Source organism: Dioscorea cayenensis, chromosome 3 (assembly GCF_009730915.1).
Source record: "Dioscorea cayenensis subsp. rotundata cultivar TDr96_F1 chromosome 3, TDr96_F1_v2_PseudoChromosome.rev07_lg8_w22 25.fasta, whole genome shotgun sequence".
NCBI classification, from domain to species: Eukaryota; Viridiplantae; Streptophyta; class Magnoliopsida; order Dioscoreales; family Dioscoreaceae; genus Dioscorea; species Dioscorea cayenensis.
The window spans coordinates 5,564,004-5,587,236 of NC_052473.1; the positions used below are offsets into that span (position 1 = coordinate 5,564,004).

The window sequence follows — 23,233 nt, forward strand, 5'->3', positions numbered from 1 at the left end:
ATATTCAGAAAGTGCCTGTATTAGCATTCTCACGTTGTAGAGCCGTCCGAGAGAGAACCACGATAAAGCAGAATCTCTCTTTACATACACAAGCACTATCAAATATATAGATTTGCTGCCCATACCAAGACAGAGTGAAAGCTATGCATTCTGACAGAGAATTGCTCAAAATGAAAGTGCATGAACTCGTTTGGTAGTGTACGCAAAGTCAAAGAATCCAGAAAGGCATAGATCAAAAAGTGCACCTTTGTTGGAGTGACCAACCGACCATCTTGCAGTTGAGATAGGTGAGAGCTCTGATTTTGAAACAATTTGGTCGCTGTTTAATCAACTAAAATGGACACCTGGTCATAAAACAAAATTAATACATCTAAAGGCAGCGCGACGTGCACTTTTGCTACAATTAAATATAAAAACTCTAAGCAGGCATTCGATAATTTAGATTCTAAAAGTACAATACTGACATTCCTTCACCGCCAACTCTCAATCTTTCAGCGCTTCCACTCCAAGCTGAAACTTTCTGATTCAACTATCATTATACAACAACATTTCTACATGAAAAGGTGTACTCCTGCAGCTAATAAAATGGACTAAAGCCAACGATAAACCATCTAATTCAAATAGAGAGTGGTGATCAGTTTACAGGCAGTCACAAAGTTCAACTTCTCAAACATAAACCCAAAACACACAGAGGAGAGAGAGAAACTCGATATTGCGACACAAATGTCTGAAGATGAGATCGCAATCTCGATTTACTATGTATGGAGGACTAAACTTCCAAAACACATGAACAGGATCAAAGAAAACCTCAATTCCAAAACAGAATATGGCAGTAACTTCCCAGCATATGACACAAAACAAGAACTGAATTTTAATCTAATATAGAATAATAAGCAATCAAATAAATCTCTGTAAATGATGCCAGAAAATCCAAAGTCCAAAATCTTATACCTTCCTCTCAAAACAAAACTAAGGCCCAATTAATCCAAATATTTCTGAAAAAATGACCTGAAATCTTTTAATTAATTTGCTTTGCACAACATGTTAGAAAATTGGGGTGACAAACATTTTTCTTATTTTAAAACAAAATAGAGAGGCTTCAACGCTCACACAAGCATACAAAGCACAAACAAGCATAAAATATTCTAAGGCGAGGCCCTCATAGAATTAAGAGATAGTACATCTTGCAATACTAATGTTGCTCTTTCCTTAATAAACAACACAATATAATTTTAATCCACAATAATCATTATTATGTTGTTTACAAATCTCACAACACCAGGTAGACGGTGACATGGACTTACTCATGATATTTTCTAGAATTCGTTTGTCTTACGGTGTTCATCACATATTTAACTGCTTAAATTTGTAGACTCTTAAAAGTTGCTGGCTAGTTCAAGAAATGCTATCAACTGCTAGAATGTCCTTGATAAAGCTCAGCATCATTGCAAAGAGAGAAAAGAATTTCAAACATGTAAACAATTATCAGAGTTATAGAAAAACCATACAACAGTTATGACTGATGAAGCAATCTGCATAATAATCTTAATAAGTTTATAGAAACAAAAGTTAGAAAACTCATAATCACAAAATTTCAAAAATAAAAGCCAAGAAAGAAAAGCTTACGCATGCTGACTGAAACTCTGTGCATGGAATATTGGACAACGGAATAAGGAAAACTTACGATTGCTGAAGATAACTTCAATAATTTGATTAATCTTCACTTAAGTGTTAACAATTAAATGTGTTCTGTCATCTTCTGCTTCGTGTTTTCAAGCCATCAATTGATGAATCTTTTGCCCATAAATGCCCTCAAGACCCTCCAACAAAAAGGTTTGAAACATGGGAGCCTGGCAGCAATCCTTCAGCACCATTTCCTCAAAAACAAGCATGACTGTTGTAGTTTGCCATTCTGACACTGACCCCTGCACTAGCATAGTGTAGGTGCCTGGATCAAGCTAATATCCTTTTCTGAACATATCTACTAACAAGTACATTAACAATTTTTGTCCATTTCCTTTTACAGCATAGTTTCAGTAACGGGTGGTAAGTCTTGACATCAGGCTTGCAAGGGCTTTCTCCCATTTTAGTAATTAGTTTGAATGCATCTTCCTCTTGGGAATAATCACAAAAGGCGGAAACTAAGGTACTGTATGTAATAGCATTTGGAGGAACCCCATCCCTGTGCATCTCCTCAAACAGACGATTTGCATCTGCCAGTCTCCCTGCTTTGCATAGTATGTAAATCAGAGAATTATAAAATGAAGTGTCTGGAGTACAACCATCTCTACTCATCTTGATAGGAACCTGCAAAGCTTCTTGAATCTTATTTGCCTTTTCCTAAAAAGAATGCATTATGATTGTGTATGTAACAACAGTTGGAAGGCATCCCTGGGATCGCATCTCAGCAAGAATAGCATTGGCATTCTCGAAATCCTTCTGGATGCAATAAGCTTCAATCAGATTTTGTATATGAAATCACACAAGGAGTGAAACCAAAAATCTCTCATTTCCTTGATGACCTGTTTTGCTTGCCTAGTTTCCGAGCTTTGCACCACCCATAGTAGCAAAATATTGAAACTACTAGCATTAGGGAGGTATATGACTCCTCATCAACAAGAACACATCCCTTGCACACTTAACATTTCTCTCCTTGCACAAACTATCCAAAAGTACATTAAAAGCTGAACAATCCTTCTTTACCGACAACTCCAAATCATAGAACGTCTTTATAGCATCATGCCATCTTCTAGCCCCCGAAAAACCTTCTAATAACTTTAGCCATTGTTGATAACGAGACCAATCCCCAATGTGATTCATTTCCTCAACTAATTGCAACATCAAATCAAATTTTTACACTTCCCCAAGATGTCAACCATCATATCATATGATTTGGGAAACTGTTTGTTGTTAAATTCAGGCTGATTATCAACCCACTTAAAGAACCCAAAAAGCTGAAATCCAATTATTATTAAACCTCCTCAATATCTTGTCGATCAAACTCTTGGAGACCTTTGACAGAGCAAGCATCAAGAGCTAAAACAAACCGTTTCAGGAGATGAAAACCTCTTCTTCAAAACATTGCTAATTTCATCAACATCATCATCAACAACAATCTCGCATGGCGGATCCTTCCTCACATCAGTCATGAAGCCATTGGCTTTTCGGGTATTCACGGAAGTCACCAAACTCTGTGACTGAGCCAGAATCACAAAATCATCATCAGAATCAGAAAATAAGAGTCATAGGCCTGCTTGCCGGGATCTTAAACCAAGCAGGCAATTCATGTGGCTCAACTAAACAGCATAAGCCTCTAAACTTGAGCAAAATCATCCGACTTTTTAGATCTTTGATTCCATAAAACGAAGCTGCTAAAAGAGCTCCACAAAATGGGGCCATCCTGATCAAATCCAACCATTGCTCAAGAAACTTTGTTCAAAATTCAAATGAAAATAAATAAATAAATAATCCAAGATATCACAGAGTGCTAGTGATCAAACATAGCAAAAAAAAGTCATCATAGAAGAACAAATTTTTAACATTAAACAACAAAATTAGGGATTCATTCAAGTGTGAAGATAATCCTAATGACCAGACAGATGGAATCAGAAAAAATTACATATATATCCAATGTGGAAACATATGATTAGTTCATGTAAAAATTAAAATTAGGCAAAAAGATCTGAAAGATGGATCGCAAAGGCAATACCTTTGTCTCCACTCATTCAAGACTCTCAATGAGATGAGATAAACAACAGCGAGGCATGGTGGATCATGGCTGGCTGCTTCCCAGGCTTGTGGCAAACGGTCCAGCCCAGCGGAGAGCGAACTGCAACACAGTGAGCGGCCAACAAGTAAAACCTAGTTTGGTTATTTATAATAATTTTTATGAGTTTCATGATTATCAAATTCCTCTTGATAGTTATTTGAATGTATAATATTGTTTAAAATGGGCCTAGGCTATCAGATCAACGTCCCAATCAGACATGTACGCTGGTTGCACGCTGGGCTTATAAAATTCTGTTTTTTACATTTAATCCTCATATCTTTTATAATTATATAAATAGCTTATTTGACCTAATTTTTTTAAAAAAATTTATTGTTAAAATAGAAAATATTATTTGAAATTAGAATTATTATTATTAACATGAGATTTTAGAAATTATTTTAAAATTTTTATTAATATTTTGATTATTATTAGAGTGACAAATAATGAAGTATTAATTATTTGAAATTATATTTATTATTATTATAATGAGACTATTTGGTACTACATAAAATCCCCTCGGTTCAAGTTTCGTCTTGGTTTTAGCATAATTGTTTAAAAACCCATCATGCAGTCGACCCCTATGAGTACCGACCCCAGATAGGGATATTAATGTCACTATCGTAGAAGCTATTTTTATATGACAATAAAAACTGCTCTGCTATTTGGAAAATATTATAAAAAAGAAGTTAATTTAAAAAAAAACCTTAAAAATAACTATCAGGTGAACTTGATACTCATCAAACTGATAAAAATTATATTTCTTTCACCGGACAGGACATCAATCAAAAAACTATTATAAAGAACCTAATAAAGAACCAAACTAGGTTTTACTTGTTGTATCATTGTGCTATAGTTCGCTCTCTGCTAGGCCGTTTCCCACATGGCTATTAGCAGCCAGCCACGCTCCACCGTGCCATGCTTACCCATGCCTCGCTGTCGTTTATCTCATCTCATTGGGTTCTTTTATAATTATATAAATAGTTTATTTGTAGCTTTTTTTACCCAATTTTTATTAAAAAAATTGTTATTAAAATAAAAAATATTATTTAAAATTAGAATAATTATTTTTATTAACATGAGATTTATTATAAAAGAAATTATTTTAAATTTTTTTATTAATATTTTGATTATTATTAGAGTGGCAATTAATGAAGTATTAATTATTTAAAATTATTTTTATTATTATTAGTAAAATATTATTATTATTATTATTATTATTATTATTATTATTATGAGAATTATTTTAAATAATTTTTTGTTAAAATCACGTCCGAATCATGATTTTGACAAGAGTGCTCTAATCAGTGCTCCACGCCCATGTCCCACTAGTTCAGGACATGTTATGTCTGGGTGGCTATCGCCACCCGGACACCGGCGTGACGCAGCCGCGCTCGCGATTGCGGCACTTGTTCCTCGGTCGCCGGTTTTAGTGGACTTGACCAAACTTGATTAGAGGGGCTTTCATGTGATGCCAAGTGGTCACATAATAATAATAATAATATTTTACTAATAATAATAAAAATAATTTTAAATAATTACAACTTCATTAATCACCGCTATAATAATAATCAAAATATTAATAAAAAATTTAAAATAATTTCTTTTTTAATAATTCTCATGTTAATAATAATAATTCTAATTTCAAATAATAATTTCTATTTTAATAATAGTTTTTTTTTAAAAAAAAATGGGTTAAAAAAACTACAAATAAAGTATTTATATAATTATAAAAGGGATAAGTGGTTAAAATGTAAAAAAATAGAAATTTTTATAAAAATACCCAGTCAGCACATGACTGGGTATTGAAGTGATGGCCCTATAGCCATTTTGATAAATAAAATGACCCTAAGGCCATTTCAACAATATTATAAAAATGGGGGTTAATTTGAGAAAAAGGCCTTATTTTTATGTTTAGTTTGCAAACCATACGGATGTTTGGGACTTGGAAGTGGAGTCTAAAATAACAATTATATCTCGAGTAATGCTATATATTACGAATGAGTTTCACGAAATACTCACACGACCAAGGTGGCAGCTGGCTTTCTCTTTCCTAATCAGCATGATTAAAATAAAAATAAAAATTGTGATTTTGCAAGCCCTAATCTTATCTCTTCAACCACCGCCACCGTCTTCACATCATCACCAGCCGCCCATCAACCGGCCCGCCACGCTTGTCGCCAACCCGTTAATCACACCCTCGTCGTTAATGAGACATCTATCCACAGGGTCAAGCAACTCACTCAGAGACAAGAGGAGGCTTCAATGGAGATTGGTTGTGGTGAGAGAGAGGAGATTGGATGGGTGACGATGATGGAGGGATGGTGAAGATGGCGGAAGACTTGCATCCATCGACGAGCTTCAAGCTTCCGATCATTGTGAAGAGATTGTTCTCGCATCTCTTCTTTTTGATCGAAATCAAAAAGAATTAGAAAAACAAGAATCTAGAAATTCATGGATTGGGATTAGAAAGAATTGGGGAAAGCCTACAAGCACCATTGGCGAAGAATGAGAGAGTTCAAGGGTTTGAGCGATGGTGATGTCGGCTTAGAGATGATGACTGATGGGTTTTTCTTTTCTAATAAGGGGAAAAATGGAAGAAACTCTTTCAACTATGAAGGTGTTGGACGGGATATAATAAGAATGGGTTGTTTAATTTGTTGACGATGATGATGAAATTTTCATTTGTTTTGGTGATTAAGATTTATTTGTCATCACCATCCTTATCTTCACACCATCTCCAAACTAGCTGTTTTTTTTTCACATCCACCATTTGATAATGCCAGCCTTGAAATCACATTTTCTTTTTTATTTTTAATACAAGTTGATTAGGAAAGAGAAAAATAGCTGCCACATTGGTCGTGTGAGGATTTCGTGAAACCCATTCGTAACATATAGCATTACTCTTATATCTCAAACCCAATCCTACGTCACTTTTTACTTTTTTTTTTCTTAATTCTTTGACAATATATGATTATGAAAATTAATTAATAAAATTTAAATAAATAATTATCAATAATTTACTTAATTTACTAGTATATAAACACACATTTGTGTATAGTGTATGTATATTTGTATATGTATGTGTAGGATTGCATTAATATCATACATGTATAACACATAGATATATTAATTTTAATGAAATTTGCTCACACCAATATTAATATTTAATTATTTTAGCATTAATGTTAATCGTGATCATGATAATAATAATTTTTTTTTCATGTATATCAATCGTGTCCACTAACACATAAAAAAATTTCAAACATAAAAATAAACATTCTTAATAAATCCTTCCTCTTATTCCTCTCCAAACACCCTTCTTCTATTCCTCTCCTTTATTCAAAGACCATAGAGAATAAAGTGTGCCTTAATTCAAATTGGTGCTTTAATTTAATCCTCATCCTCTATCCAAACACACCTTTGGTTATTATAATATACTCTATGATATGTCCAATCCTCACTTTTATCCCTCTCCACACGCTTATGTTCTCCCATTCATTCAAAGATTAGATGAAATAGAAGGAGTCTCAATCTAAATTAGTGCTTTAATCTAATCCCTCCATATTCCCTATTCAAATAACCTCCTTTTGGTTATTGTAATGCACTTTTTACTACATACTAATTTATTTTAACTAGCAACATTAAGAACAAGCAAAATATAATTTTCGGCACTATGCTGTATGCAACCTAAGCATATTATCCTAACTTGATTCAACTCAAAAGCATTAGCTAACAACATCAGAGACCTAGACTCAAAATTAGGAATAGTAATCAGGAAGTCTTGACATCTTCGACTTGCCACACAAACCCATCTTGTTTCTTGATGAGAAACCATATGGGAACTCATTCCCTGCACCTGAGACAGATGATAATGTTTGCCTGATCCTTGTTTCCGGTAGGAAATGTGATGAGAACCCCCACCTTGTTCCCATCTTGTATTTAAATTTCTATCATCAGCTTGCATTACAACAAATATAACTTTTGGTTATAGATTATTTTTGTCACCGAAAGTTATCAGTTTTGGACCCTAAAGCCATAGAAACGGGTTTAAACTCGTCACAAGTCTGCCTCCAACGCTGTTGTCCAAAGGTTCTAGAGGCAATTTAGTATCAACCTTTAAATATGTTTTGTGTTTAATAAAAAACCATCAATGAAAGTATCATCAATAAGGGTAAAAAAAATCTACCTTATTGCTCTACTCTAGTATATTATATAACACCCTAAAAGCTAGTTGCAAATAAATTATACATTTATTTTATATTTAAAAAATAAAAAAATTACTGTAATATTTAAATTTCAATCTAGATAAAGCACAAACAGAAATTTTATAATTGTCCAAAAAAATTATAAAATAATAAAATATATTTCATGTGAATTTAACTCATTACACAATAACCTCCAACTATCCAAAAAAATACATTTAATTATTACATAAGTTTTTGAAATCCTCAATACCAAGCACCATGTGTCCTAAAACAAAAGCAAAAACCACAATAAACAAATTACTAGACATATACAAATATTTACATACTCTCTTTCTCCCTCTTATCCTTAAAGAGAATAAGAACAAGGGATGAAGATAATCTTGCAGTGAATAAAAACTTAAATAACATAATAAAACTGCATTAAAAAGACATTGAGTGAGTTGCACTAAAGGAACAGAAATGGAAAATAGGAGCATTTCACCTAAATGCTTGTAAATAACAACAATTAGGGAAATATAGAAGATAAGCTCCATCGGATGTGAAAGGATAATTTTTTATAATTATATGTATGGATATCTTTCAACAAAGAATTTAAGATAATTGCTAAAGCAGTTGGGTACATAATTTCATCAAAGTATATAATGATATGCATGTCTATTAATGACCTCTATATAAGGGTTATCTATTGGAATAGTACTCTTACCAATCTATTAGAAACAAGTAGAACTACACCAAGCAAATTAGTAATGTGTCAGAAGAACTTGGTACAAGAAGCTGTGGATACACTTCTTGATAATTGCATCAGTGGGCAACCAATAAAAAGATTCATTCCTATGCCAATATTATTGAATAAAAAGGCCTGAAGTTTGCATTGATTTCTAAAATCACAAAGTGAACATAGTGAATGAGTTGCATTCTATAAGCAAACATATAAAGCAAAAATAATGACCCAAGACGAGAAGCATTTCATAAATGGCATAAGCTATTAATTCAAAAAACTCATCAAATATCAACATAATGTTTGTTTTTTTAATGTTGTGCATATCTATCTTTTCAACACAATTCACTATCTAATGCTGATGAAATTAGAAGAAGAATTTCATTGAGAAATTGAGATAAGCACTACAGTTAATTTGGACATGAAACCTGAAGTGAAAAATTATTGTACTTCAAAAGGCTGGCATTTTGTAAGGAAAAAATGATAATAAATTTAGTGAAAGATCAAATTGACAAACTAATATTGCATTGAAAGTGAGTCAATGACTCTCATCTAAGAACTAAAATATAAATTAATCATTTTATCTGAGGCATGAAGCATTTCAAAAATAAAAATTAATTTCAAGCATCATATGTCTAATGAAATGCATGGCTATTTTCTCAACACAGAATTTACAGGCATGCCAATGTGGTAAGATGCAGAATTTCATCATGATAGATAGTCATTTAATGCAATGTATTTGATATACTTACCATTGACATTAAGGGTCCGTTTGGATGGGGGTTATAGTTACCAAGGACTAGTAATCATTACCCCCATCTATCCAAACCCATGTTGGGTATCCCTAACAAAGGATTAAATCCCAATAGCAAAGACATTTTTGACCTTTTATCATCATTCTTCTTCACAGCTTATAGAGCATCTCACAACTCTTTCTTCCATTACAACCCTATCTAATTTCTGATTCTCCCTTCAGTGACCAAAGCTTTCGATCTAGCTTCAGAACTTCAAGTAATCAACTTATAAATTTCTATTATTCAATTATTTTTTATTTTTTTTCTCTGTTAGAACTTGAGATTTTGTTATTTATGTGTTTATGGTTCCTGGGCTTTGTCCACTAATTTTTCATGCAATTTTTTTTTGTTGAAATAAGTGATCTTTGTTTTCACCAATAATGATATGGTTTGTTTTGACATTCATGTTAAGAATATATGTTTTGCGGCCCCGAATGCAATACCAGGGTTTAATAATCATGGCGCTTGAGTTGTTTGGTAGTTACTTTAGACTTTGAACCTGGAATTTTGAGACTTTTCTGGATTTTGAAATTATATCTTATAGATCCTTTGTTGATAGATTTTGACTAATGGTGATTTGATGTCATTTTATAGAAAATCAAATTGTAAAAATTTGTCGTGATACATGAGTTGGGATCTAGGAAACTTTGTTGGTTTCCTTAAATGAAATGATTAAAATTTTATGTTTAGTGGCTTGCTGAAAAATCTGAAGATGATTGTTAGAAATTGTCATCGGCTCTTTGGGGTTAATACTTGAGTTGGTGCTTTATGTAGCGCTTTATGTGATAAACATCTTCAATGCTTTTGAAGATTGATGCTACCACATTGTTTATTGTTTGTAGTACTAATGAGTGTTTATTTTTGTAGCATGTTGTTTATTTTATTTTATTTTATTTTATTTTATTTTTGTGGTGTACGATTAGTGATAATTAGGCATCAACAATAGGTTTAAGGAGAAAAGTGCATTAGTGGTTTTGTTTGGAACCACGGGCATAGCACAATCGAGTGCGTAAAAAGTTCATACGATGAATATGTCAAGGTAATTATATATTAATATTTCATATTAAGGAGATATCTTGATTTATTATTTTTTAATGTCGACTTTATTTTGTATTACAATGTAGAATGACAAGGAAGTTGCTAGGTTTTATGGGAAGTCTCGTTCCTCTTTCAATAAACTCTGCCCCTAGTCTTCACAAAAAAATCAAACGACATGACAATGCTAAAGGGGTGACTTAGGGATGATGCAACTCAATATATACAGAGAGAACACTAGTTTGGAGGAGAATAGTGGACCATCTCAATTTCAAGCGATGATCGCTTCTATGCAAGAACCTATGTACATGTCATCACCCGTGACTTGGAAAAATAATGCCTCAACAACATCTAAACGATAAAAAGAAGAAAGATATTGCCAAGGATCCAGACTCTCGAGGCAATTTACGAAAATAACACAATTCGTGGAAGTGGGCAATTCCCCGAACTTAAAGCGGTAGTAGATTGCAGCTGTTAGAAATGTCTAGGACTGCTGCTTTTAATAGAAGCATCTCACCCTACAAGTTGAAGAGAAGAAGAAACGAGTTGTAGAAAAAAAGTTACTAAATGTAGTAATTTTCAACATTGCCGGTTTGTCAGATGATGAAGCACTAGTTGTGATACAATTTCTGCGAAAGGATGAAAATAAACTCGAAATGTTTTGGGACTTGCCTGATGACAAGAAGCTATTCTTTTGTTGTTTAATTTTAGCGAGAATGTCATTTCAACAGCTTAACATGTAAACCATGATTGAATGTATGTTTTTGGACTATGGACTTTGGTAACTACTTTATATGGAGCTTGGCTATCTAGCTGTGTTTGTTAAATTGAGACTTTGTAATGAAATTGTATTATGAGAACTTTGTGAAGGTCTTGGTATTATTGGACATGTACTATGTTAAGTTGCAACTATGGTCATATTTGGTATTATGACAATTTGACTTAGCATTTTTCATTGATATTGTTAGATCATGTGATTATTTTTCCTCATTGACAAATGTATGTTAGTAATTGTGAGAAAGCTTTGATATTGCGAAATATTGTTGATGCCAAAGTCCAACCTAGGATCATATTGGGAATGATATCCCTTCTATTTATCACATATAAAATATTTAATTATATTAATAAATCATGTAGTAACAATTGAAAGTAATTTAATGTGAGAAATTAATTTTTAATAATTAAATTATATTGTTAGTTAACCTGAAGTATTAATTTTAAATAAGACGATAATAATAAATTGATTTCAACGATATAACTATGACATAAAAGTAAATTATTTTATTTAAATATTTAATTATAAAAGTAAAAAATTAGATATATTACAAATATTTATTAAACTGTTATACTACTTAAATGTTATATAGAAAGAAACATATTTACTTGCTATATATATTAAGGGCATTACAATCATTTTAATATAATTTACTATTCTACTTTTCTCATTTCCAATCTTTATTTCTTCCAACCAAACACTTTTTTTATTTTCATTACTATTATCATTACTATTCCGTGATCCAAACGGATCTTTAATATAATGTTTGACTCATTTACCCTCCACAAGCAAAGTATATAATAAATTAATAAATTAATAATAATAATATAACAAAAATTATATTGTCTCCTCTTACAACAAAACCATCAATCTACTTTTCTTTCCTTGGATTGTTTCCACTAGAGAATATATCCACTTCTTCTTCTCCTCCCAAAACTCCTCCCTTTTCAAAAACCTCCTTTTTCAAAAGCTTTTTTCATGGCGCACCACTACCACTAACTCCCCCACCACCAAGCTCCATCAATGGCGCCTTCTCCCATCTCTCTCCTCCTCTCCTTCGATTCCATTCTCCAAACCTTCCTTCTCCCCTCGTCTTCCTCCTTCCCTCCTTGCCCCTCCCCTTCTTCTCTCACCTGCAGCCTCATTAGCGTCGCCTCTCACTCCATTCGTCTTGCCTTCACTTCCAGATCCACAACCTTACTCACTGCTAGCTCCACGCTTAACGACTTCAACTTCAGGCATGACTTCACTCATGGCTTCATCTTGATCCGCCCGATGCTCGACAATGAGCTAGACGAGATTGTGTAGCTACTCGCTGAATCCTTCTCTGAGGTCATGTTCGGCACTGATCGCTACGTCCAACTGCTCATCTTCTTAGTGAAGAAGTACATTGAAGAAAGATTGAAGCTTGTCCCTCACACTGCCGTGCTTGTTAGATTCTACACGGAGATGAACTCCAGTGAATCTTAGCTTATTTGCACCGCTAAGGTTTCCTTTAATGCTATCAGAGCTGAATGTCTGCCGCTTACGCCCAGAGCCTCCACGGATTGCCTCTTACATTTATAATATGACCACTAAGAAGTCAAGCATCTGAGGTGAGATAGCTTCTTCTTGTTCTCCTGCTTATGTCTTTGTTTCTTTTGTTAGCTTGCTTGTATGTTTGATTATTAGTTTTAATTTGTTTCTTGCTGTTTCTGGTTGTTGAATTATTTTTTTGAAGTCTTGGATTTCATGAATGTGATTGATTCTTGTACTTGTTAGGATTTGGTGAATAGTGGCATAAGAATGGTAGAAATTGCTAAACTTACAAGTAAATGCATGCATCTCAATTGTATTCATGTGTTTTGTGAAGGCTTTGACTCATGAATGTGGTTCTTTCTAAGCAAAATGTTGTTAGGAATTGCTGAACTTAGAAGAAAATGAGTGCCTTTTGATCTATTTATGGTCATATTTAGTAATTCAATTTTTTCTTGAGGTCTCTGATTTGTGAATGTGATTCTTACAGTAGGGAGGGAGGACTTGGTAGATAGTGGCAAAATGATGTCGGACAAAAAATGCATATCTCTTCACTTGCCATTTGAAATTTGTGTACTTTATAGCCTTTGATTCATGAATGTGATTTTTCTAATTTCTAGTAAATGGTAGGTAGTAAGAAAATGGTGCTAGGAATTGCTAAAACTATAAGTGAATTCATGCCTTTTGATATGTTTCATGTTGTATATGTTTATTGAATTGTTTCTTTCAAGTCTTTGATACATATGTCTGATTTTTGTATTTTCTAGGACTTGTTAGATAGTGGAAAATTAATTTTAGGAATTGCTAAACTTAGAATTAATGGCATGTCTTTTAATTTGGTTTGTTTTTGTTGTTCCTGGCTATTAAATAGTTTCTTTAAATTCTGACATTCTAGAATGCAATTCTTCTACTTGCTAGTACTCGATAGATAATAACAAAATATTGTTAGAAATTGCTAAACTTAGAAAGTAGAAATTAGGAATGATTTTTATCTCATAAAAATCAAGTTTGAGGTGACCATTGCTTGCCTCTTCTATAATAAAAATCAGTTATTTTTTATGTGAGTCCTGCGATCAAATTCGAGTCGGTTTCTATTATGGAAACAAAATTTTTAAAAATAGATATTTGGTTGTCTTTGTTTCCTTTGTGTTCTCGATATAACTGGTGATATGGTAATATCTTTGTTTATGGCATTGAATGATAGCTAGCTCTCCACGTGAATGAGTGCCATAGAATTCCAAATGGATTAATGCAACATTACGTGGTTCTCTCATCTAACAAAAAAATTATTTTTAAGCTAGTGATAGGCTTGTTTGTGTGTGGGATGCTATTCATCGAAAGATTCTATATTTATCGGAATGTTTTAGAATTAGTAACCACATTGGTAAACTAGTGCACTCATTTTTAATTTCATTGTAAGCAACATTATAACACTCGAAGTTTTTAGTTCATCCAATAGTCTATCAAAATCTTTCTCAAATAATTTTGATTATAATCCTCATTAGATGCATCGCTCCGATGTAGCTTGTTCAAATACTACCTAAGCTTGCTACTAATTCATACTTAAAAGTGATTGGGAATGTTAATACTACATGTTTTTTAACGTCATAGGAAGGGCATTGCTTGGCAGCTTCTCTAGGCTTGTGAAGATCTTATATTACGAATGAAGACCAAAAGATAAGTATACCTCCACTGCAGAGTAGTCGACAAAGGCCCTTTTGCGCTGTACACCAAAAAGTCAAGTTACAAGGTTGATAAGAGGGACAATATCATGAGTCCGCTTACTCTTTAGTGGCACAAATACCTTATGCGCAGGACACTACTACTAACTAATTACGATTATGTGAATATAAGGACTGAGGATCTATCAACACCAAATGACACACAAGTGACACAACGGGATGTCAAGGCCGAGGATCTACCACCATCAAAATGATAGACATCCTACTGTCAAGTATCTATCATCGCAGAAATGATAGACATCTCGTATGTCAAGCTCCAAAGATCGAGCACAACAACTTGGCGATACTATATGACAAGCTCACATCTTGAGAATGATGATGATGATGATGATGATGATGATGATGATGATGATGATGATGATGATGATGATGGAATATTTTGAACTATCAATACGATTTAAATGGTGGTTGTAAATTTAAAGTTTGACGAGGGCTTAAGGGTCTCAAATGTACAAGTCGTTATGCTGATCATTCACTAGATGTTTGATATTGAAAATCTGTGAGAGTTGTTAAAGAAAGGGTCTCAATTGTACTGAGACCAATTTGATTTATTTCATGCCCATTCATCGTATTTGTATGTATTTGTATTACAAGAGGGAAGAGTTGTGTTTCTTTTCTACAAAGACCCTTTTCACATTTGCTTGAACACTCGTTTCCTATTTTTGATTTTTGTTAGTTATTTTTTAAATTTCGGTTAACTGAAACTAAACTTATTTAAAATCAATTTGGTTATTGCTGACTCAAATTCACATGCCATTTACTCGTTTTATTTTTATTTTTATTTTTTCATGGGTTTAAAGCTAAAAAATAAAGATGAAGAAAATATAACCACTTCTTTAATTAAACAATCAAAGTTTGGTTAATTTCGTTTGCTGTTTAAACCCAAAATTTACTTAGGTTATTTGCATTATTAATTTCCAAATTAATTAAATGCACACCCTAGCCATGGTTTCTTAAAATTCAAATCAATATTAAGTAGCATTTATTTCAAATTTTATAATATATATTTAAAGTTACATTAAATTCATATTTTCACGATTCATATTTCCCATAGTTTGTATTGGTCAAATAAGTGATAATTATTGTTAGTAAAAAGACGCCCAAAGAATGCCATAGGATATACTACCTCATTAGTCACTAAACTATTCGCTAATTCCTATTTTAGTGACTTAACTACAAAAATAATTTAATTGGCTCCTTAATGTTTTTATTTCCTTCCATTTGAGTCATCGGGACGACATTACCTTGTGGCTAACGTGGATCGCCACGTCGTCGCCCATGTGTCACCCTTCGATGACATGGTAAGCCACGTAATCCAACTCTTACACATGGCATGACACGTTATCAATAAAGTAATGTTGACTTTGGGCTCAGCTTCATTGTGAGGAATAAGAAAAAAAGAGTAAAACTAAAGATTTGATAATTTATTGATGGTGTGGCAAGCCACGTATAAGAAGTGAATTATATAGCTTATCAGGTCATCAAAGGGTGATACATGGGCGATGACATGGTGATCCACGTCAAGCTCTCCATGAATAGTTTAGTGAATATCAATGTAGTTTACTTTTTTTTTATTACTCTCTCCATTCTAAAATACAAGTCATTTCGAGAAACATTTTTTTTCCAAAATAATTATCATTTTATAATACAAAAGGCAATATTTATTTGTTTGTTTGTTTGTTGTTGTTTTAATTTTACTCTTCTTCAATTTTATAAGTTCTATAAATGAAGAAAGTTGTATTTATAATCCCAAGAAAAGGTATAGTTCCGACAAAGGGTAGTTTAGTTTTTTGGTTAATTTTTATTCTAAATTTTTTTAAAAAAATTAATTTTATCCTTAATTCTTATTCAAGATCTTTAAACAAGTTATATTTCAGAAAAGAGGAGTGGATACAAAATTTATCAAGTGTAACTGAATAAATATATAATATCAAATAATATTAACTAACTTATAGAAAAACTTCTACCTCTAAATTTTTACTCAAAACAACCGCTTAGTTAGAAGATTAACCAAATTCATTTCTGAATTGCCATAAGCAATGGATATAGTTCTATCTTTTACTATCTACTTTACCACATTATACTCAGTCTTACATGTCTATTTTCACTATTAAAGGTCTTGTTCTTTACAATGCCTATTTCACCTTGGCAATCACAATGTATTGATGTTGTTGTTGTTGGTTCTATATCTAACCGAATATTTGCTAAGAAATTTTTTAGCTACTCTGCCTTATTACCAACTAATTGCACAACTATAAACTTTGATTCAGTATTACATCTAGATCTAGTAATTATAATTTGTTTGGATGATCTCCAAAGTAATTGCATCACTACTTAGAGTGAATACATAAACTGATAGTGGATTTTATCTCATTTGAATATGAGATTTAGTTAGTATCACTGTATCCTTCTAATACAATAGGCAATTCACTATACTTAAGACCATAATTCGTGGTACCACTCCAATATTTCATAAGTCTAGTAAGTGCAGCACAATGATCTTGGTTTGGACTTTGTATGTATATACTCAATTTACCCAAAGGATATGCTGTGTTAGGTCAAGATATATAAATTCATCATATGTAATAAACTCCTAATAATTTGGGCATACATAGATTGGGCAATAAGATTACCTCTATTTTTCTTTGATTCAGTATTAGCATTATAAGGGGTACACAATAGTTTAATTTCAAAATAACCAAATTTCCTAAGAAGTTTCTCAACATAATGTTCTTGGGATAGTATTATACTATCACCCCTTATTATTATTTTAACATCCAAAATCACGGCTGCTTTACCCATGCCTTCATATCAAATTTGAATGCTTTAGTATTATTTCCCATAACATCACAAGTTCCAAAAATAAGCATGTCATCTACATATAAACAAATAATTATGCATTCACCATTCAATAATTTTGAACATACACTTTTATACAATTTAATTGAAGAAAATCCATCATTAGTCAAAATTTGGTCAAATTTCCCATGCTATTATTTTGATGGTTGTTTTCAACCATATAAGGATTTGAGAAGCTTACAAACTTTATTTTCTCGACCAAAAAAAAAACACATTCCTCAGGATGGGCCATGCAAATTTCTACTTCTAAATCATCATTTAGAACATGAATTTTCGCATACATTTGATGAACTACAAGTTTATAAATTGATGCTGAAGCTATTATAACTTGAATTGAAGAAATTTAGGCTACAAGAGACACTGTATCAAGATAATTAATGTTTTATTTTTCTATAAATCCCTTTACAATTAACTTTGCTTTATATTTTTTAATTGAACCATTAGGATTTTATTTTCTCTTAAAAATCCATTTAAAATCAATAGGTTTTTCTCCCATAGGTAAATAAACCAAAACACAACTATTATTTTTGTAATAGAATTAATTTCGGTTTTAATAGCTTCTTTCCAAAATTGTGCATTAGAAGAAGAAATTGCTTTAAAAAAAAAAGTCAAAGGATCATTTTCAATTAAATATATTTACAATCATTTCCAACAGAAGTATCTTTTCTTTGTCTTACACTTCTTCTCAAACCCTCTTATGAGTTTTCACCATTCTTTTGTAAAGACCCTTTGAAAATATTTTTAGATTTCTCTAATGGTTCATGAGTGGTATTTTCATATTTCAGAGAAAAAATATGTTAAAATTTTGTGGCATTTTTAGTGTCTATACTAATATTGTTATCAACCACATTACTTTTCAAAACAAGAAATTGTGAATCAAGACTATGCTTTTGCATATTCTATAAACATGCAATCAAATGTTTTTAGAGCCAATTTTACTTTTTAGGATCGGAATGCATTACCTTTGTCATGCCTTGACCTCGGGGAGCCACCACGTGACAAATGCCATGACAATCCCGAGGAAGGATGCACACCATCTAACCCCTCGAAGTGCCGTAAGGCTTACAAGAGAGAGAATACTCAGCATACTTGTTTAGTTTCATCAAAGAAAAATAACAAAATGACACAAATGATTCAAGAAAGGCTCGATTAGACAAATACGAGAAAAAGATGAGGAAGTATACAAGAAAATATATAACAATAGCTCTTGGAGCGGTCAAATACAAGAATAGGAAATAATAGATAACAAATAACAAATAAACTCTATAACATCCTAGTGGATCCACTAAACATGCTCAGACAAAACAATAAGGCCCAAACAAACCATTACGGATGTAGACTACACCCTCAGCTGACTCCTAACGCACCACCATTGTGCTATGCTGGGCCTAGGAAAAGAGGTGAGTGGGTGAGTAATAACGTTACTCAGTTAGGGACAATGCACAACACATTAGAGTAATGAAGTCATAAGAGAATAGCAACATCAATGCTCAATATTAAGGTAATAGCAACAATAAAAATAAAAATAAAAATATAACAATAACAACAACAACAACAACAACAACAACAACAATAACAACAACAACAACAACAATAATAATAATAAATTAACTATATTAAAAGGGTGACTTCTCCCATTTTTCTATGCGAAATGAGGTTTCCAAAAAAATCCTTATATGCAAACAATGTATAACAAATATTCCAAGATAATCCAACTAATTTATTAAAATATATTTTTATAGCACAAAACATTTAATAGAAGTTGACCAAACCAACAATGACCAAGCAACTATACGCAAGGTTCCACCAAGGGTTTATCAAATAATAAAAATTCATCCACTTGGCATTGGTCTCCGGCGTTCCGGATACTAAAACATGAAGCTAGCCAAAACATATTTAACCAAACTGTGTACACAGCTAGGTCCCGCCAAGGTTTTCATACATTCTTTATCAAAAGCCCTACCGTGCCATTGGCCACTAAAATCCCCCCGTGTGGTGACTCCGGGTTGCTCACATAAATGAAGGTATCACCCTTCCTAAACTCTATCAATGGCTCTACACACCTCTTGAACAGGGGTAAACACAAGGTTGGCCATGCCACCTCTTATTAGGTCAGACCATGGGACCCCTACTTCAATGTCAGACCGAAGTCGGGGTCGGACCATAGGCCGTAGTTACCAACAAAGTCGGATACAAAAATATAGATATTTCCAATTTCTAACTCAAGAAATCCATCATACAATGGTCAAATAATAAATGCACATCAAACTATATTCCCTTGGGAATGTAAATACATATGCATACAAGCATATTTATTTCAGGATAAAAATACATATAAGCATTCTAGGTTTAACCATTCTAATAACTTTATTCTTCATAGAGAAGATAAAATATGATTTGATATAAAAAATAGGGTATAAAACATATAAATAAATACTATAATACTCTTATTAAATCTATGCAAATATGAATCAACCATAAAATCCTAATAAACACATAAAACCATGTCGAATCATTTGTAAATAAAGAAATAATCTGTATTTGGCCTTTTAACATACCAAAAATACCAATAAAACATGCAAACCCTTGTTAGAAAGGATGATAGCATCATAACCATATTATATCTATAAAGAGCATACATGAATTCGCGAATGAACTTTATAACCCTAATACTACTGTACAAATACTGTTATCCACTCATAGACAAATGCTCCCAAAAAGTCATTTTCACTCCTCTGCGAGCTCCTCACCAAACTCAGAGGTTGTTCCACCTAGCAAGCAAGAACATAATACATAAAAATGACAAAAACAAGAAAACAAAAAAGGACGCATGTGACTACTTTGGTCCGCGTGATTTGTAGCAGATTGGACTCAAACGATGCCCAAATCACCTACAATAAGAACCAATGGGTTCTTGACACTAACATATACGATTTTACCCAAAAATTGGGAAGAAATGAAACCAGGTTTTCGTTCCTATAATATAGCCACAGTAACATCTATGTGCTATAGTACCACAAAATTGCTTTGGTGAAAATTTAGATACTACAATATTTCCACTGAAACATCAATTTTTCACTGAGTTTTATAGCACCAAAACTAGAAATTTCTATCTAGAAATCAAGACACAGACCACAAACTCATAGGGATCATTTTGGCTACAAACAAGCCTAAATCAGAGAAGATATGAACAATTTGTGTTCCAGCCCTACAAATGAATCTAACAAAAAAAAAACAAGAAATTCAAGGAAATATTAAGGTAGAAGCATTCTACCTTGCTCAAGCAATAATTTCACAACTCTGATTGACAAAATCGGCAGCCAGAATCTCGCTGATGAATAGTTGAAAATTTTGGGTGAATAGTAACATCAAAGAAAATGAATAGTAGATGGTAAAAAGGGAGAGAGAGAGAGAGATCAGCCCAATTCCTTTTCTTCTTTCTTTTTTTATTATTAATTTTGAAAAAAGAAATTTGGCAAAATTAATATTTTGCCCCAAATAAGAAAATGAATAGGAAAAAGATCAAATGATCCCTGGTTTCAGCCAAATTTCGCACAAAGACCAATATGACAACATACAAAAATGCCGCTAATACAAAATGACCAATCTACCCTTATAACATAGATGAATGCCTAACGTGAACCGAGGCTCAAACTAGGGCCAGGTTTCCACAACCTTAGCTAGATACCCGCACATTTATATATATATTTTTTTTGTTTAGTTTATAGCCTTTCCATAATTCGTAAGGTGTTTTACTGGTTTCTGATGGGGAGTTTTATTTTGTAAATAACATGCAATTATTAAAATTTCACTCCAAAGGATATCAAGTGCTAATGAACTAATTAATAAAACATTCATCATTTCTTTTAATATCTTATTTTTCCTTTCGGCTACTCCATTAGATTCAGGTGAATAAGGAGTAATTGTTTCATGAGTTATGCCTTCTTTTCACAAAACTCATTACATAAAAGAAACATATCAAAGGCTTCATCTTTATTTTTAAGTAGATATATCTTTGTAGATATACCTTAAAAAATCATCTATAAATGTCACATAATATTTTTTACAACCTATACTCATGGTTTGTTTAAATCTCCTAGATCAATATAAATTAAACTAAGTAGTTTAGAATCTCATTATATAATGTGACATGTCTTTTTAGTTAATTTTGATTCAACATATATAGTACATTTAACTAATTCTAGAGATAAAATTAAGATATTACATTTTATTAATATAAGAAATAGTAACATGCCCTAATTTAGCATGCCACATATCAATGAAATCAGTTAAGTAAATATAAGAGATGCTTTACCAATAAATGTCTTAATGTTTTGGCCTCCGAAAACCTTAATCTTAGAGATGTCCAAGAAATGCTTTTGACAAGGTCCCCTTGCGTATATCCCGCAAGTGCACGGGTTTGTCGAAGTAATAATCCCGGGTGAGCGGGGTCGAATCCACGTGAGTAGGGAGTGAAAAATACTTAATTTGGTTCTTAGCTATGTGGAAGATCAATAGTGATTAGTGTGAAATTGATTCAATTCTCAATAATAAAAAGAAACAAGTGAGAGAGCAAGAATAAAGAAAAAGGGTAAGGCAATCGATAAAGATGGGGTACTGGATGATGCTTCACCTAGGATAACCGCTTTCAAGTGCAAGAACCTCTATTATACCTCCTAATCAATGCCATGGTGAGTCGGGGAAATCCTTACATACATAGTCCCAAATCTAAGGTCAACTATGCCTAACTCTATACATGTCCCGGAGGAGAAATCGAACAATCTCAACACCTCGCGACTCGCAGATAGAGTTGCAATGAGCTCTAGGGATTCCAAGTGATAAATCTCTTCCCAAAAGTAGACCTAACCCTTTGGTCCAGTGAAGGTCCCTAGCCACAATTAAGCCCTAGATACTAAGATCCTCTCAACGCTTCACCCCATTGCACGCAACTAGCTCCCCAGCTGAGGTTCATATCTTAGACCACTCACTCTATTATGGCCGCAAAGAACTCGAGGAACGGAGGTAGAATCTATCACGCCGGAGGAAAGGGACGCCCCTATACCTCTCGACACACCCTCTCAACCCCTCTCCAACCTAGCTTTTGTCTAGCGCTCGTGGTGTATCACTCACTCACAAGGTTACCAACAAGAACTCTCAACCCTAGTGTCACTTAGGGGAAATGTTCATACAATCAAGCATTCAAGGTTGGAACTCACAATAAACATCAATTTATTGAAAGCATAATAAAAGAAATTCAATGAAACGAATACATCCTAGGGTTCACAATCACCCAAGTACCCACTAGGGGTTTAGCTCTCCATGGAGCTAAGTACAATCAAAGAAATCGAATGTAAAAGCAATAAATCCATAAAGAAACCCCTCGATAGTCGTGTCGATGGTCTTGTGGAAAGCCCCTATACTGTCAGTCCAAGGATTCCTTCATCCGGTATAGGATACGCCTCAATTGAAGCTCCCCTACTAACCTTCTTCCTAATGGAATCACGATGTCGGAGCCGTAGAACCTCTCCAAAACCTTGGCCAATACCCTCAAAACACTAGCTCAAACCCTCTCGCAAGTTGGGGAAAAGATGGAGAAAAATACTCAAATCGGGGCTGAAACGGGCTTTAAATAGGGTCGGAATCGGGCATGCATCAGCACACCGTAATTTACCTGGACACCGTGATTCTCCGACCGACCGACCAGCCGCGCATGTAACAGTCTGTTGGTGCTGCTCGTGAAAGGAAGTGGGAAGTTAGAATGGTTGAAATAATTTTGTAGGTGTTGGACGGATGACTCAGGGTTAGATTTCATCGACTTTGT

General features: G+C 33.2%; 1 pseudogene; it reads left to right on the forward strand.

Moving 5' to 3' along the window:
* Positions 1-12,631: 12,631 nt before the first annotated feature.
* LOC120249846 lies at positions 12,632-14,747 on the forward strand (annotated as a pseudogene).
* The last annotated feature ends 8,486 nt before the right edge of the window (positions 14,748-23,233 follow it).